The 15,240-nt window shown below is 45.5% G+C and overlaps 1 protein-coding gene and 1 long non-coding RNA gene across 2 annotated transcripts in view; both read left to right on the top strand.

The window, feature by feature from the left end:
• Positions 1–15,240, top strand: part of RELT (RELT TNF receptor) — an 89,614-nt gene that overhangs the window by 11,050 nt on the left and 63,324 nt on the right. The gene's annotated exons all lie outside the window — the stretch shown is intronic.
• LOC128412470 (uncharacterized) overlaps positions 6,475–15,240 on the top strand; it is an 89,935-nt gene continuing 81,169 nt past the window's right edge. Inside the window, exon 1 of the long non-coding RNA XR_008330090.1 lies at positions 6,475–6,508. This is a non-coding gene — a long non-coding RNA (uncharacterized LOC128412470). The remainder of the gene's footprint in view (positions 6,509–15,240) is intronic.

Below are 15,240 nucleotides of genomic sequence, written 5' to 3'. Positions count from 1 at the left end.
AGTCACCTTCTAAATCCAGCCAGTGGACGGTCTGGGAATGAGTGTGTTTTTACATGAGTCCTTTTATTTAAAATGCATCTCTGGGTTATTTGTGGGGCCTGCCTGGTGTTTTTACATGAGCAGAATGTGTGCTTGTATTTAAAATGCATCTCTGGGTTATTTGTGGGACATAGGAATGCGTTCTTTTGCCCCCCCAAAAAATAATCTGGCCCCCCACAAGGTCTGAGGGTCAGTGGACCGGCCCCCTGCTGAAAATGTTTGCTGACACCTTGTCTTGAGGCTTCTGAACACCTTTCTCTCCCTCTGGCAAAAGCCCTGAGCGACAAAGCCATGATTGCTAAGCCAGCTGTTCTGATTTCAACAGCCTTCTCCCCCTCAAACCCCCCATCTCCAGATGTTTAGAGTACAGCAAGATGGTCAGTGCCTTTCAAAACTCCTGGATTTGCAGGAAAGACTTTTCTGCAAAACCAGAGTAGCTTTGGAGAAGAGATACAGGAGAAAGCAAATCTGAACTGCCTGCAACCGGACCTTTCAAGGAGAAATCGGTAGCAGGATTAAGGCAGGGACTGCCAGCAGCATCGCTATCCAAGCAGTGGAAAGGGCTCAGAGGTAGCAACGCAGCTACTGCAATGCAGATAAACCAAGTGGTGAGGTCTTTAGAGCTAAGGCGAGTATTTTCTGCAGGAATCTCAAGTTTTCCTGGGCTGCTTGGGTTGCAGAGCAGACGAAACGTGAGGCTCTTGCGGTGCAGTGAACCATGTTCTGGGCCATGTGCTGAACGTGGCATGGATTTTAGACAGGCTATATACCAGAGAATGCTTTCAGTATAATCTTTGCGCCTGCAGAAAGTTTTGGGGTGGGTGCGCTGCCCTGTTTCCAGTTGTTGCACATCTTGTAACTTCCTGCCCAAATCCTGCAACTTTTCATAACTCAAAGGTTGGAGGGTGTCTCCCTTTCGCTGTCCCTCTCCGGTAACATTGCAGAAGCATCACAGAACAACTAACGGAGCAAAATAATGTGTAGATAGTCCGGTATACAGTGATACCTCGGGTTAAGTACTTAATTCGTTCCGGAGATCTGTACTTAACCTGAAACTGTTCTTAACCTGAAGCACCACTTTAGCTAATGGGGCCTCCTGCTGCCGCTGCACCGCCGGACCACGATTTCTGTTCTCATCCTGAAGCAAAGTTCTTAACCTGATGCACTATTTCTGGGTTAGTGGAGTGTGTAACCTGAAGCATATGTAACCTGAAGCATATGTAACCCGAGGTACCACTGTAAATCACTCAACTCCTGGCAAATGGGACATGAGCTTAAGACCTCTCCGGAAACAGGTCTTTAGACGCTCAACTGTCTCTGCTCAAGGAGGTAAAAAGGTAAAGGGACCCCTGGCCATTAGGTCCAGTCGTGGCCGACTCTGGGGTTGCGGCGCTCATCTCGCTTTACTGGCTGAGGGAGCCGGCGTACAGCTTCCGGGTCATGTGGCCAGCATGACTAAGCCGCTTCTGGTGAACCAGAGCAGCGCACGGAAACGCCGTTTACCTTCCCGCCGGAGCGGTACCTATTTATCTACTTGCACTTTGATGTGCTTTCGAACTGCTAGGTGGGCAGGAGCTGGGACTGAGCAACGGGAGCTCACCCCGTTGCGGGGATTCAAACCGCCAACCTTCTGATTGGCAAATCCTAGGCTCAGTGGTTTAAGCCACAGCGCCACCCGCATCCTGCTCAAGGAGGTAGCAGGAGGTAATGAGGACCAGTAACCGTGGTTTGAATTTGTCTACTTTCCTTTTTAAGCCTCTAAGCTAATAGTGGTCACTATACCTTGTGGCAGGGAGTGGCATGTACTGATTGTACGAACCAGTTGCTTTGGCTATGTTTGGTTGCACTTAAGTAAGCCTGCAATTATATTTCACGGTCTACCCGACGGCACAGAATCTCCTGTCTCTTGTTTACTTGTCTTGAGGGAGAGATAATAGTTTGTTTTAATTCTTTTCTTTTTTTAAAAAAACCTTTCATGATTTCACCGCATGGTTTTGTGGTTTTTCACTGTTGTAAATATATATATTTTTATGATACAGCCATATATGGTTTTTTTAATAAATAAACAAACTGCATCATATAAATGCTTAGTTATGAACTTGGCCTTCTGTTTATGTTTTGAGTTGAAAATACATTCCATTTTATTGGGTGTCTCTAATGCAGGCACCCCCAACCTGCAGCCCTCCAGATGTTTTGTCCTACAACTCCCATGATCCTTAGCTAACAGGACCAGTGGCCAGGGATGATGGGAATTGTAGTCCAAAACATCTGGAGGGCCGAAGGTTGGGGATGCTTGCTCTAATGTATGCTGGGAACATTTCTATCTGATACTTCCGAAACTTTAAACACAAAGAGTGTTATTTATGGTAGCATGGGGGAAAATAAACCATGCATATCTTCATAAATCCCGTATCGCATCCCTCCTTTAGCCATCATAGCTGAGCTAGGATTTGAACCCAGTTCCTAACTGCATTGATATAGGACTCTGGTCTTCCTGACCAGCAAAAGGAATTGATGAATTAAAAAGGTAGATATATCCTTATTATTTATTATATTTATATCCCTCCGTTCCTTCAAGGAGGTCAAAATGTCCCTTTCCATCTTATCTTTAAACAGCTGTTAGGCTGAGAGGTTGGTGTAAGGACACCAAATGAGTTTTGCGGCTGAGTGGGGATGTGAACATTTGTCTCAATCCAACGCTCCAACCACTAGACCGCACTCCTCCTCTGCACTTAAACCCATATCTGTTCTTGTTGTCTTCGCCTCAAAGAAATGTGAACTTTACAGGTGCTTTCCCTACCCTTTCATTGCCCTCTGCAGGTCTCAACGCTTCCAATTATATGGTGCTATACATCCGCCTCAGACGTGGAAATTGCAATAGGTCCAAATTATGGGATGTTGTGCGTGTATTTGCCTGTTTCTTTCTATGTTGGCACCTGCAATTTTTTTGTTTGTCTGGGGGGCGGCAAGCGTCTCGTTTCCTCTGGAGCAAAAACATCCTCTAATTAACAGATGCAGCAGGCTAAGAGATCCCCTCTGCCTGGTGATCTACTGCTGCCTCTTTGCGTAAATCCATCTGATCCAGAGACGGCCTTGACACAGCTTCCTCGCCACTTGGCCCGAGGAGACCCATCCCGCAAAGTCTTCCAGCAGAGCCCGTGGCGCAAAACGGGGTTCTTCGCTCCCAGCATGGCCCATTGGGAAGACTGGGGGCAGCCCCAGTTTCCATGGAAATCCGTTTCCCTTATCCCTTATTATCTTCCCTTCCCGGGCAGAATGCCAGGAGTACACCTAACATTAGGCTGCTTTTTTGGAAATGCTGTCATGTCACGGACGAGAGAGACAGGCTTCCAGACGTACTATTGGGGGGTGGAAAGCGAGAGACAGAAATCCTGTAATTACTTGCTTAAGGCTTGGCGTGAATCTTTCCCAGACACCTTGCCACATCCGGAAATTGCTGGATTATATTCAGAAGGGAGCGCAAAACCAAGGCAGGGAAACTCGGGTGTGTCTGTGCAAATTTTGCATATCCAAATTGGGACATGGTCGATTGGTGGTCTGTGTTGCATTCATCAAGTCTTTTTAAAAATCTCTCTGTGATCTTGGAAACTGGGTGGTAGTCTGATTTCTAACTTGAAACAGAAGGAAGCAGTGAGGGGTTTGTATCGACAAGGCTTTTTTCCAGCTGGAACTCGCCAGAACTCAGTTCCGGCACCTCTCAGGTAGGCAAGGAAGTTGTTACAGGTGATTTCTGGCACCTCTTCTCCTAAAAAAATAGCACTGGGCATCGGTGTGTGTTGCTGGCGACTGAATTTTGTGTGGGTGTGATTTTTAGTATCCTATCAGGTGCCTTGAGAGGCTGAGAATCGTTTTGTATTTCAGAAGTACCTATTTTAATAAAGTATTTTAAGAAATAAAATATGGTCTAGATGCAGAACGAAGGCAGATAAAAAGGAAGCCAAGGAGATGGAAGACTGTGTAGCCGTGATAGCAGGCTCCAGAAAGTTTTTTGATATCGGCTGCAGGTTCTCTCGCAGGTCTGACTGACTGAGGACAAAGTTTCAAGAGCTACCAGCAACAATAGCTAATTTGTTCTCCGCTGGCAGAGAAGATATGCCTCTGACTGCCAGGCAGTAGGAATTGCAGGTGGGCAGAGTCTAAAGTAGCCTAAAGTATTCCTAATAATAAAAAAGCAATATAATCTGATGGCCTATTGAGACAAGGTGCTTTTAAAGTGTTGAAAATGGGAGCTGCCTGCCTTCTCTTTGCAGGTACATGTTGTTGTTTTCCTATTGCACTACAACTTTTTTTAAAATATTTTTTTTATTAGGAATTTAAACAAAACATATTATCTTAAAACATATCATCCTTAATTCCCCCCATTTCCCCCCTCCCCCATAAAACAACCCACCCTCCCCTTCCCCCCGACTTCCCTCAGTTCCAATCTCTGTTTTCTCTATAGATGCTAGTCTCTGCATGTTACAAAATTGTATAAATCCTTAATTTATCTGACTGGTTATTATCAGTAAAAAGTTTGTGAGTGTTTATTCAAAGCCTGCCAAGGAGTCCAGTTCACTTTGTTGCTTCTTTAAATACCTTGTAAAAGGTTCCCATTCCTCTTTAAAGTCGCAGTTATCCTTGTCCCGTAATTTGTGTGTCAATTTTGCCAGTTCTGCACAGTCCATCAGTTTCTCTTGCCGTAGTTCTTTAGTCGGGGTTTCCTCATTCTTCCATCCTTGTGCTATTAAGACTCTCGCCGCCGTTGTCGCATACATGAATATATTTTTCAACTTCCTTGGCAGGTCTTTCCCTACAATCCCTAACAAAAATGCTTCAGGTTTCTTAGCAAATGTTAGATGGAACATTTTCTTCAATTCATTGTATATCGTTTCCCAAATTTTTAAATTTTCATTACAATCCCACCACATATGTTAAAATGTCCCCTCCTTTTCCTTACACTTCTAACACATATCTGAGCTAGTTTTATACATTTTCCCTAGCTGCACTGGTGTCATATACCATCTATTCATCATCTTCAAATAATTTTCTTTCAACAAAGAACAGTCTGTAAGTTTTAAATCAATTTCCCATAACCTTTCCCAATCTTCCATCATGATATTATGACCTATATCTTGTGCCCATTTGATCATGACTGATTTTACCTCTTCATCTTTCGTCTCCCATTCTAACAGTATGCTGTATGCGGCCACAACTTTTAAGTTCCTTCTCCAGTTACGTTGCAAGAAGTTTGAAATCCTTCTCTGGGTGAAGACTAGGTGGCACAAAGGATCTTTGACTCACACTGTGATTCACCCTGCATTGCAGTTTTCTTTGCACAAGCAAATGCGTATCAGCAAGCTGATCCACCATCAGTCTCTCTCCGCCCGCCCCCCTTGTGCTTTATGAGCAAAAAAGAAAACGTAAAATCTTTAGTTTTCCAGCATAGGAATCACTCCCTCCTCAAATCTCTGTAGCTGCAATAGCATCCTTTCATTTTTCACCAGAGCTGCTGAGGAAGGCAGGAGCCAAAAAGGTTTTGCAACAGAAATTAGATCGCTTTTGTTGATCGCGGTATCATATGATCTTCTAAAAACAAAAACTGCAAGCATTCTTTGAAGACGCCGGGGATTGGGGGTTGGGAAGCATGTTTGCGATAAGAGTGCCAAAACTGGTTTCTGTTGTTGTTGTTTACTGGATTGGGATTGAACCTGTTAGATAGTGGGTGGACATAGCAGACGACGCAGCGATTTCTACAAAACAGCTCTTTATTTGTAAACTGGAACAGAACTGAACTGAAGGGTTCAGCCAGCCTGCCTATATAGAGCTCCACTACAATGCAACTGTAACCACTTTCTGTAACTGTCCAATCACTGAACGTCACTTTCAATCCCTTATTTGCATATGTGGACCTGGGTGAAAACTATCTACAGTATCCCCCTGCTGGCCCAGGGTGAAAACTTCAGTACATAACAGAACCAATCCATGTCTGAGAACCTTCTGCTGTTGTTGACCCTCACTGCCTACTGTGGAAGGGAGTTCCACAGTTTAACTACGCGCCGTGTGATAAAAGTCCTTCCTTCTTTCTGTCCTGAACCTTCCAACACAAGTCAGGAGTGGCAGAGAAAACTTTTCTCCATCCGTTTTTTAAATACCATGCACAACTGGGGGCAGTTCTACGCTTATTCTTAAAATGTCCCAGGCGCTGTAATCTGTCTTCATAGGAGATTTGCTGCGCCTGCTTGATCATTTTGGTTGCCCTCTCCTGAACCTGCATCTCCCTCCCCAGATCTCTAAACAGGAACTGGAGCAGACCATCCCTCCATAGGGAGACGCGGGTGGCGCTGTGGGTTAAACCACAGAGCCTAGGACTTGCCGATCAGAAGGTCGGCGGTTCGAATCCCCGTGACGGGGTGAGCTCCCGTTGCTTGGTCCAGCGGGAAGGTAAACGGCGTTTCCGTGCGCTGCTCTGGTTCGCCAGAAGCGGCTTAGTCACGCTGGCCACGTGACCCGGAAGCTGTATGCCAGCTCCCTCGGCCAATAAAGTGAGATGAGCGCTGCAACCCCAGACTCGGCCACGACTGGACCTAATGGTCAGGGGTCCCTTTACCTTACTATCCCTCCATAGAGAGAGGCACACATGATCATCCCTTATACAGTCCTTTAGTCTGGTCCAGCCGGACTCTTGCGTTCTTTTCCCCTCCGAATGCCTCCCACACAGCTGCAGCAATGTTTAGAGACCCTTGATAATTAGCTCCCACGGGTGCAATGTTTGAATCCACAGGTGGTGCAGAGGAGGAAAGCTTTAAGCAGACGATCTATAACGGGAAGTCCAGATAGGAACTCCTAATTGCCAGTCTCTGCGCCATCCTTCAGCCTTTCTGGGTCCTCCCCCCCTTGCATAAAATGTGGGGCCTGACCTACTTCAACGCTCTTCCAGCCGACGATGCTGGGGCTCACGTCTTCGCCACCCAGACCCCCTCGGTTGGCCGTGGAAGCCTCTGTGTTGTCGCAACAAAGATATTTCAGAGGAGAGGAACTCAGGGTTCCCTCCCTGTAAACAAAAGAAATCTGTGTCAGTGAAAACAATAAATAGCGCGTGAGAGAGAGAGAGAGAGAGAAAAAGACAGAGCTCTTTGGCAGGGAGCCACACTGATGCCACGAGATGTTGTGGCGGCCCAAGTAAATTTCCATCCCATCTCTTTCTCTCTCTCTCTGCAGCTGCCACCCAGTAAACTTTGCTTCAGCAGGAACTTGGGTTTTGTCAAGAAGCTGCAGAGGCTGCAAAAAAAATGTCGCAGGTGGACTGCTAAAGTGGGACGCCAAACCATACCCCCTCCCTCTTACCAGTGGCAGGATTGTGGTCCAAACCATCACCACCTTGAAAGGCGGTGGACTCTCCTTCCTTGGCGGTTTTTAAGCAGAGCTCAGGTGAGCATCTCAGGAACTCTTTAGCTGGGATTCCTGAATTGCAAGGGGTTGGATTAGATGGGGTCATGTCAAACTAAACAATGCTATGATTCTACTGTTGCTGTGTTGCCTGTTGTACATTTGGAACATCTGAACGTATTTTGGGTTTTGTTGTTGTTGTTTAGTTGTTTAGTCGTGTCCGACTCTTCGTGACCCCATGGACCAGAGCACGCCAGGCACTCCTGTCTTCCACTGCCTCCCGCAGTTTGGTCAAACTCATATTAGTGGCTTCGAGAACACTGTCCAACCATCTTGTCCTCTGTCGTCCCCTTCTCCTTGTGCCCTCCATCTTTCCCAACATCAGGGTCTTTTCCAGGGAGTCTTCTCTTCTCATGAGGCAGCCAAAGTATTGGAGCCTCAGCTTCATGATCTGTCCTTCCAGTGAGCACTCAGGGCTAATTTCCTTCAGAATGGAGAGGTTTGATCTTCTTGCAGTCCATGGGACTCTCAAGAGTCTCCTCCGGCACCATAATTCAAAAGCATCAATTGTTTGGCGATCAGCCTTCTTTATGGTCCAGCTCTCACTTCCAATGAACTCCCCTTCGTGGGAGATTTTTAAACAGAAGCTGGAATCTTGAGTTGTGAGTCCTGCATTTCAGGAGGCTGGACTAAATGAGTCTTGGAGTTCCTTCTCGCTTTCTGTGCTTCTGTTATTCTGTCCGTTTTGATGGGCAAACAGTTTATGTGCTGCCGAAAAAACGTCTGAGGTTTTTACAGCTTGCCCAAAGGACCAGCTGACCAGATTTGGGTGTGGATTCTACCCAGGAACTGTGACTGCATGCAACTTATTTTCTTACTTTCCCCCTGAAATCATTAGTGATCCTGCAGCTCACAATCTGGCTCATGTTTACAGTTCTTATCTCCTCCATCTCCCACATGCTTTTCCCCAACTTTAAAGAGGAGCTCTCTGTCCGCCAAAAGTGGCTATTTTAACACCTGCTGTTGGTCTTTCTTCCTCTTCATCACATCCTCACATCCTGCTGTTTTTGTTTCAAAGTCGCTCTCTCCTTCAAAGTTCAGGAAAATTCCCTCTTCCTTTGTCTGCCCTCCATCAATTGCCAGCTGCTTATTGTGCGATGTCTGTTTTCTTCTCACATTTGCAACAAAAGTAATCCCACTTTGAAAAGACAGGTTGGGGAAGGCAAATAACCTGGATATTTCTCCCCACACACCCCTCTTGCCATAGACCAACACAAAACTTGATCTATCAGGAATATTGTGAAGTGTTGCACGGCTGGGCTGGCTGAGCCTGGTAGGAATTATAGTTTCGAAACATCTGGGAAGGCACCAGCTTGGAGAAAACTGGGGCAGTTCTTTTGTTTGAGGATCTCTTCCAGGCATCCCCAAACTTGGCCCTCCAGCTGTTTTGGAACTACAATTCCCATCATCCCTGACCACTGGTCCTGTTAGCTAGGAGTGATGGGAGTTGTAGTCCCAAAACATCTGGAGGGCCAAGTTTGGGGGTGCCTGGTCTCTTCTCTGTCTGCAGCAGGCTTTATTTCAGGGGTGGGGAACCCTTTGGCCCTCCAGATGTTGCTGAACTACAACTCCCATCAACCCAAGCAAACCCAGGGACGATGGGAATTGTAGTTCAACAACATCTGGAGGGTCAAAGATTCCTTGCACCTCATTTACCGTACTTACTCTGTGATGGCATGAAGTGTGTTTGGGCATTTGTGCTGTTGTTTGTTGTTGTTTAGTCGTGTCCGACTCTTCGTGACCCCCTGGACCAGAGCACGCCAGGCACTCCTGTCTTCCACTGCCTCCCGCAGTTCGGTCAAACTCATGCTGGTCCCTTCGAGAACACTGTCCAACCATCTCGTCCTCTGTCGTCCCCTTCTCCTTGTGCCCTCCATCTTTCCCAACATCAGGGTCTTTTCCAGGGAGTCTTCTCTTCTCATGAGGTGGCCAAAGTACTGGAGCCTCAGCTTCAGGATCTGTCCTTCCAGTGAGCACTCAGGGCTGATTTCCTTAGGAATGGATAGGCTTGATCTTCTTGCAGTCCATGGGACTCTCAAGAGTCTCCTCCAGCACCAGAATTCAAAAGCATCATTTCTTCGGCGATCAGCCTTCTTTAGGGTCCAGCTCTCACTTCCATACATCACTAGTGGGAAAACCAGAGCTTTAACTATACGGCATTTGTGTTAGGTGGGGCTAGAAAAGGCCACTGCCTCAAATAATTTGGCAAGGCAGCTCTGGCTATTCCCCTCCTCTGTGCCTAAAACCCCCACATGCCCGTTACAGCCGAGAAAGATTGGATGAGCACGGAGTCCATTGTTTCTTTTCTGTGCTGCTTTCCTGGCATTCTCTGCAGCCATTTCGGCGTCCATAAGTGTTTCTGTCTCTGTTTAAATTAAATCAACATTTATTTTTTTCCCCTGTGACAGCCTCTCTCCTTCTCTTGTTTAGCTGGTCATTTTGTGGCAAAAAGCCTTTGCTCTGTGCCAGGTTTCGTAGGCATGGCCAAAAATGGGCCCTCCAGCTGTTTTGGGACTACAACTCCCATCATCCCTAGCTAACAGGACTGGTGGTCAGGGATGATGGGAATTGTAGTCCCAAAACAGCTGGAGGGCCAAGTATGGCCATGGTTGGAGTAAGGGGATTCTAGAGAACAGGGACAGGAAGGGGAGTGTGATAGGAATTTTATGGTCTTAGATATATGGTCTTAGATGGTAATGTTCATAAGTGTACCAACCAAGCACGTACATAGATCAGCACAGGAAGACCAACCTGGAACCATTTTGATTCCCAAACTGACCAAATGTTTTAAAAGAATGGCCAGGCTCCCCAGGCAATCCAATCAAGTAACCTGCCAGACAGGAGATAAACAACAACAAGAGAAAAACAATATTCAAATTTCTGTTTTAGACCACCTTTTCGGTGATGTAGGTGTGATGTATCTGAGGGGTGGTCTTAGGTTACACCCCTTCTGTGATGTATGTATGATGTTTCTTGGGGTGGTCTTGATCTACAGGATGGGAATTTCAAAAGTCTTTATAAGGCCTTGCACACCATTTTTCTGGGTTCCTCCTCTCTCCTGCATGTGAGGGGAGCACCCTGTTGCAACAGATCAATAAAGATCAAGCTTACTAGCTGTTTTGCTTCTCAATATTCTCTGGTTGGCCTCTGTTATTCTCTCCTACCAATAGGGAACCTATGTAAGGACTCTATATGGGCTCTTGGATACCCCATAAGGGAAAAGGGCAATTTTTATTTACAACAGGAGGCCCAGAGCATTCTCCTCACCCAGCGCCCCCACCCAAAAAAATACCCTGGAGCTCTCCAGCTCCTATCAGCCCCAAACCAGCACAGGAGAGCAGGAAAAATGTAGAGACCATTCTCCATCTTCACCTGTAGCCTTAAGCTCTTTCTGCCATCCTCTGGCAGATAATTGGTGTGTCGTATTCCGGAGAGGGAGGGAGGCTGATTCTCCTATTCTTGCAGAAAGTTTTAAAAGAAGAGTCTTATAAAAGCTCCAGTGTTTGGCACATTAGAGTTAATTATCTAATCTTAGGCAACTCAGCCAGCTTGACAACTCTTTCTCTCTGACTCACTAATGTTCGTTATTTCCCAGCAGAGGCTCTTAATCGGGTAATTTGGAAAGCTGGTTATATTTGGCATCTCACTCTCTCTCTTCACCCGCTTAATACTGATGTTACCGGTGCCAACCAGGGGATGGGCCAGCGTTGCCAACGTTTCAGCCGGCCCCTACTTCTGTGCACGTGTGCTTTTAACAGCGGTTTTCCCGCAGAGACACTCCAGCAGATTTTTAAAAAGCACCTTCTGGCTGGAAGGTTCCCTGCAGACTTCTGAAAACCTGGCTTCTGTTTCAAAGGTGTAAGAGCAGGCCAGGCTGCCTTCTTGTTTGGTCAGTTGGCAACCCTCTGCTCAAGGCAAAAACTATGTGTTGGCTATCTTGTGCCAAGACCCTGTGAATATGTTTGTGGTGGTTTGTGTTTAGGAAGGTTTTGGGATGGTTGTAGGCCATCCCAGTCTCAATACTGTTTGCATTTGCAGAAATTTGGGGACGGACATCCTGTTTCGTTCCCAGTCGCTGCATGTCCCGCAGCTTTCCCCTGGAACTCTGGAACTTCTTATACCACAAATCTACTGGGTTTTACAGTGGTATCTTGGTTCTCAAACGCCTTGGTTCTCAAACGCTGAAAACCCAGAAGTAAGTGTTCTGGGTTTTGAATGTTTTCCAGAAGCCGAACATCTGATGCGGCTGTTGACGATTGTTTCTGGGGCGCCTGCACCAGTCAGAAGCTGCGCCTTGGTTTTCGAACATTTCAGAAGCCAAACGGAAGTTTGGCGCTTTTCTTTTTGCTATTTCTTTTGTGTTTTTGTTTCGGAGGCTTTTTTGGTTAATTTGTTTTTGTGACTGTGTCTTTGTTTTTGTGACTGTAATGGAGAAACTTTGGGTAATAAAGATCTAGGCTGGATCTACACACATCAGAAAAGTGTTTCAGGGAAACGCGTTGTGAACTTTATTACGGGAAATCACGTTGGCGAAACGCATGCCCCCACAGCGCCACCGGGTGTCACAATGTTGCAACGCGCATAAAATGCTTTTTTGCTGAGTCCATAGTGCAGTAGAAAAGGTTTGAGTGAAAACACGGTGGAGGTGGGGAGTCAGTTTATGGGGTGAAATGTAACTCTTTGATATGAAGACGATTGTGAAAATGTTTGAAACGTTTAATTAAAGAAAATTATATTGCAAAAAAAAATGATGTGTTGCAGAATGCACCCCACAAAAAATTAGCCCACCAGTCTGGGGTACGGTGGGCCTTTACTTCTGAGTAAGCACACAGAGGCCCATGAAATAAAAGCCCAATCCTGTTCAATGCAGTGTTCGGCTGTTGACCATGAGGGCTAAAATAATTCAGCCTTGGAGTTCAGGGACCTTTTAAAAATGCATTTTTAATTGCTCGGTTGCAGAGGAATTGCCTCAAAATGTGGAAAGCTGTTTCATCTAGCTCTGCATTGTCCGACTGCCAGCAATTCTCTGGGGTTTTAAGGTGGGAGTTTAGCAGCCCTGCCTTGGAGGTTTCGTTCAGGATTGAACCCGGGGTTTTCTGCATTCGAAGCAGGTGCTCTAACCACTTAGCTGGCTGGCTAGGCTTTTCTGCAGATGGCTTCTGGGTACTTTAAGGCCAATATCTTTGTGCTGCACTCTTCGGAAAGAAATAACTTGTTTTTACATATTATGGTGGGGCTTTATCCAACTACCGCCAAAAAAGAAACATGACATGTCACCAAAGGACTAATGTCAACTCTGTTGTTCCATGATCCATTCCTCACTCATTTTGAACGAAAGCTCTCATGAAAGCCATCACTAAGTAGGGCAATATTGATCGTCTGCTGTAGCCATAATGAGACCCATTTTGGTTCTTTAGCTGCTTGGAGACGTGTCGTCGAATGGCCTCTTTTCAACCATTTTCCTTTTTGCATTTCTAGAACGAATTTTTTTGAATTTTCAAAAGTTTAACATAGATTCTTCAATACATAATGTTTATTCCCCCCCCCAATTCCCCCCCCCAGTTTTCCCACGGTGTTTCTATTTCCTGCATTGCAGGGGGTTAGACTAGAGGATGATGATGATGATAATAATAATAATAATAATAATAATAATAATAATAATAATAATAAAATTATTTATACCCCGCCCATCTGGCTGGGCCTCCCCAGCCACTCTTCCAACAAAAGATTAAAAATGCATTAAAACATCAGTCATTAAAAACGTCCCTAAACAGGGCTGCCTTCAGATGTCTTCTAAAAGCCAATCCTGGAGATCTTACTTTTTGAGCCTGCAACTCTCTTTCAGGCCCCAGTGAGTGCCGCCCAAATCGCCCCTGAGCGTGCCTTTGCAGAGCAACAGCAGAGATTGAGTGTGCCCTTTTCTTCCCCCAAGAAAAGATCTGCTGTGCTTGCAAGGGTGTGACGATGACTCTGTTCTTGCTGCGTGGCTGTCTGTGCCCTGACTCTGGGAAATAAGACCTCTCTTCTCTCCTCCTGGGCACTAAAGGACTCTCCCTTGGCACGGCCTCAGAGTTCCCTGACTAGAATAGCTGCCTTGGAGTGCCAGATTTGTCCCTTTGTCAACGGTTTCCTGTTTCCGTATTTAGGGGGCGTTCCAACCTGCCACAAGGCATGACTGGATCGCAAATTCAGGTTGTGCAATTCAAGCTGATTAAGGGAAGCGATGGGTGCAGGATAACACTTGCTTGATGGTGACACATCATCAGAATGGATAGCTGGCACCGTCTAATCAGGCATAGGCAAACTCAGCCCTCCAGATGTTTTGGGACTACAACGCCCATCATCCCTGACCACTGGTCCTGTTAGATGGGATGATGGGCATTGTAGTCCCAAAACATCTGGAGGGCTGAGTTTGCCTATGCCTGGTCTAATCTCCCTGTAAACAAATCAGGCTTCTTCTTCTTCTTCTTCTTCTTCTTCTTCTTCTTCTTCTTCTTATTATTATTATTAATACCCCGCCCATCTGGCTGGGTTTCCTCAGCCACTCTGGGTGGTTTCCAACAGAACACTAAAATACAATAACCTATTAAACATTAAAAGCTTCCCTAAACAGGGCTGCCTTCAGATGTCTTCTAAAAGTCTGGTAGCTTGAATGCATAACGATCAGTTTTCACACCTGGTGAAAAGAAAAAGGCAAACATGGCCAATACTTTAAGGCAGCGGTTCTCAACCTGTGGGTCCCCAGATGTTGTTGGACTACAACTCCCACCATCCCTGAGATCTGGCCTTGCTAGCTAGGGATGATGGGAGTTGTAGTCCAACAACATCTGGGGAGCCACAGGTTGAGAACCGCTACTTTAAGGCGTAAAGTGTTTACCATGTGTGCAACTTTTTCTTTAAGAAAGACTTGCCAAACAATTTCACAGACTGGGACTTTTCTCTTTCCCCTGCCCTCGGAGAGCGGGCTTTATTTTTCCTACACAAGCTTCCTAAAATGACATCCCAGCTGAAGATACATGTGTTTCTCTCTTCCAAGAACCGGTGGCAGTTTGCAAGAAGGAATCCTTCAGCACAGGATGATATCAGGCTAAGCTGGTCTGAATGGGAGATGAACCTTAATTCGACCCACTCCAGCCAGTCAAATGCATTCTGGAAGAAGGCAGAGCAAGCCTGGGGGGGAGGGGGGAGTCGGGAGAATCCTGCAAGCTGAATACAGAGGCCTGGCCACATTTGTTTTTTTTTTTTTTTTTTTTGGTAAACCAAGAAAATCTTTAATAAAAATTATTTTTATAAATTAAAAGCATAAAAAACAGACACACACACATTTTTAAAATCTGAACTGGCTCTCAGAGAAGACAATACTGTGAAAGCAGGATAGTTAGAAGGGACTCAATTTTGTATCAGGACCTCAAGTGCTTTATTTCTGCTAAGTTCTCATTATTTAACCAGCGTTCCTAACTGTGACAGGTGTCCCATATTTGCGTTGGAGCTGTTTCCTTTTTTTTTTTTATTAAATATTTATTAGCATTTTCAAGAATTAAACAAGAGCAAAAAATAAACAAAACAGAAGAAAGATACAAAAATACATAACAAAATTAAACAACAAAAAAATAAAAAATAAAAAGAAACACATAAAATTATTCATACTTGTTGTTCTTAACCTTATTTCTCAGACCTCCTCACCCCTCCCCTTCTTGTATTCCAATTTAAATTATCAGTTCAGCAAGTCCTTAACTTATTTCTTTACCTTAATTT

Source organism: Podarcis raffonei, chromosome 4, assembly GCF_027172205.1.
Source record: "Podarcis raffonei isolate rPodRaf1 chromosome 4, rPodRaf1.pri, whole genome shotgun sequence".
Lineage (NCBI taxonomy): Eukaryota > Metazoa > Chordata > Lepidosauria > Squamata > Lacertidae > Podarcis > Podarcis raffonei.
The sequence above is the reverse complement of the archived record's forward strand: the minus strand, read 5'-3'. Positions and strand labels throughout refer to the sequence as shown.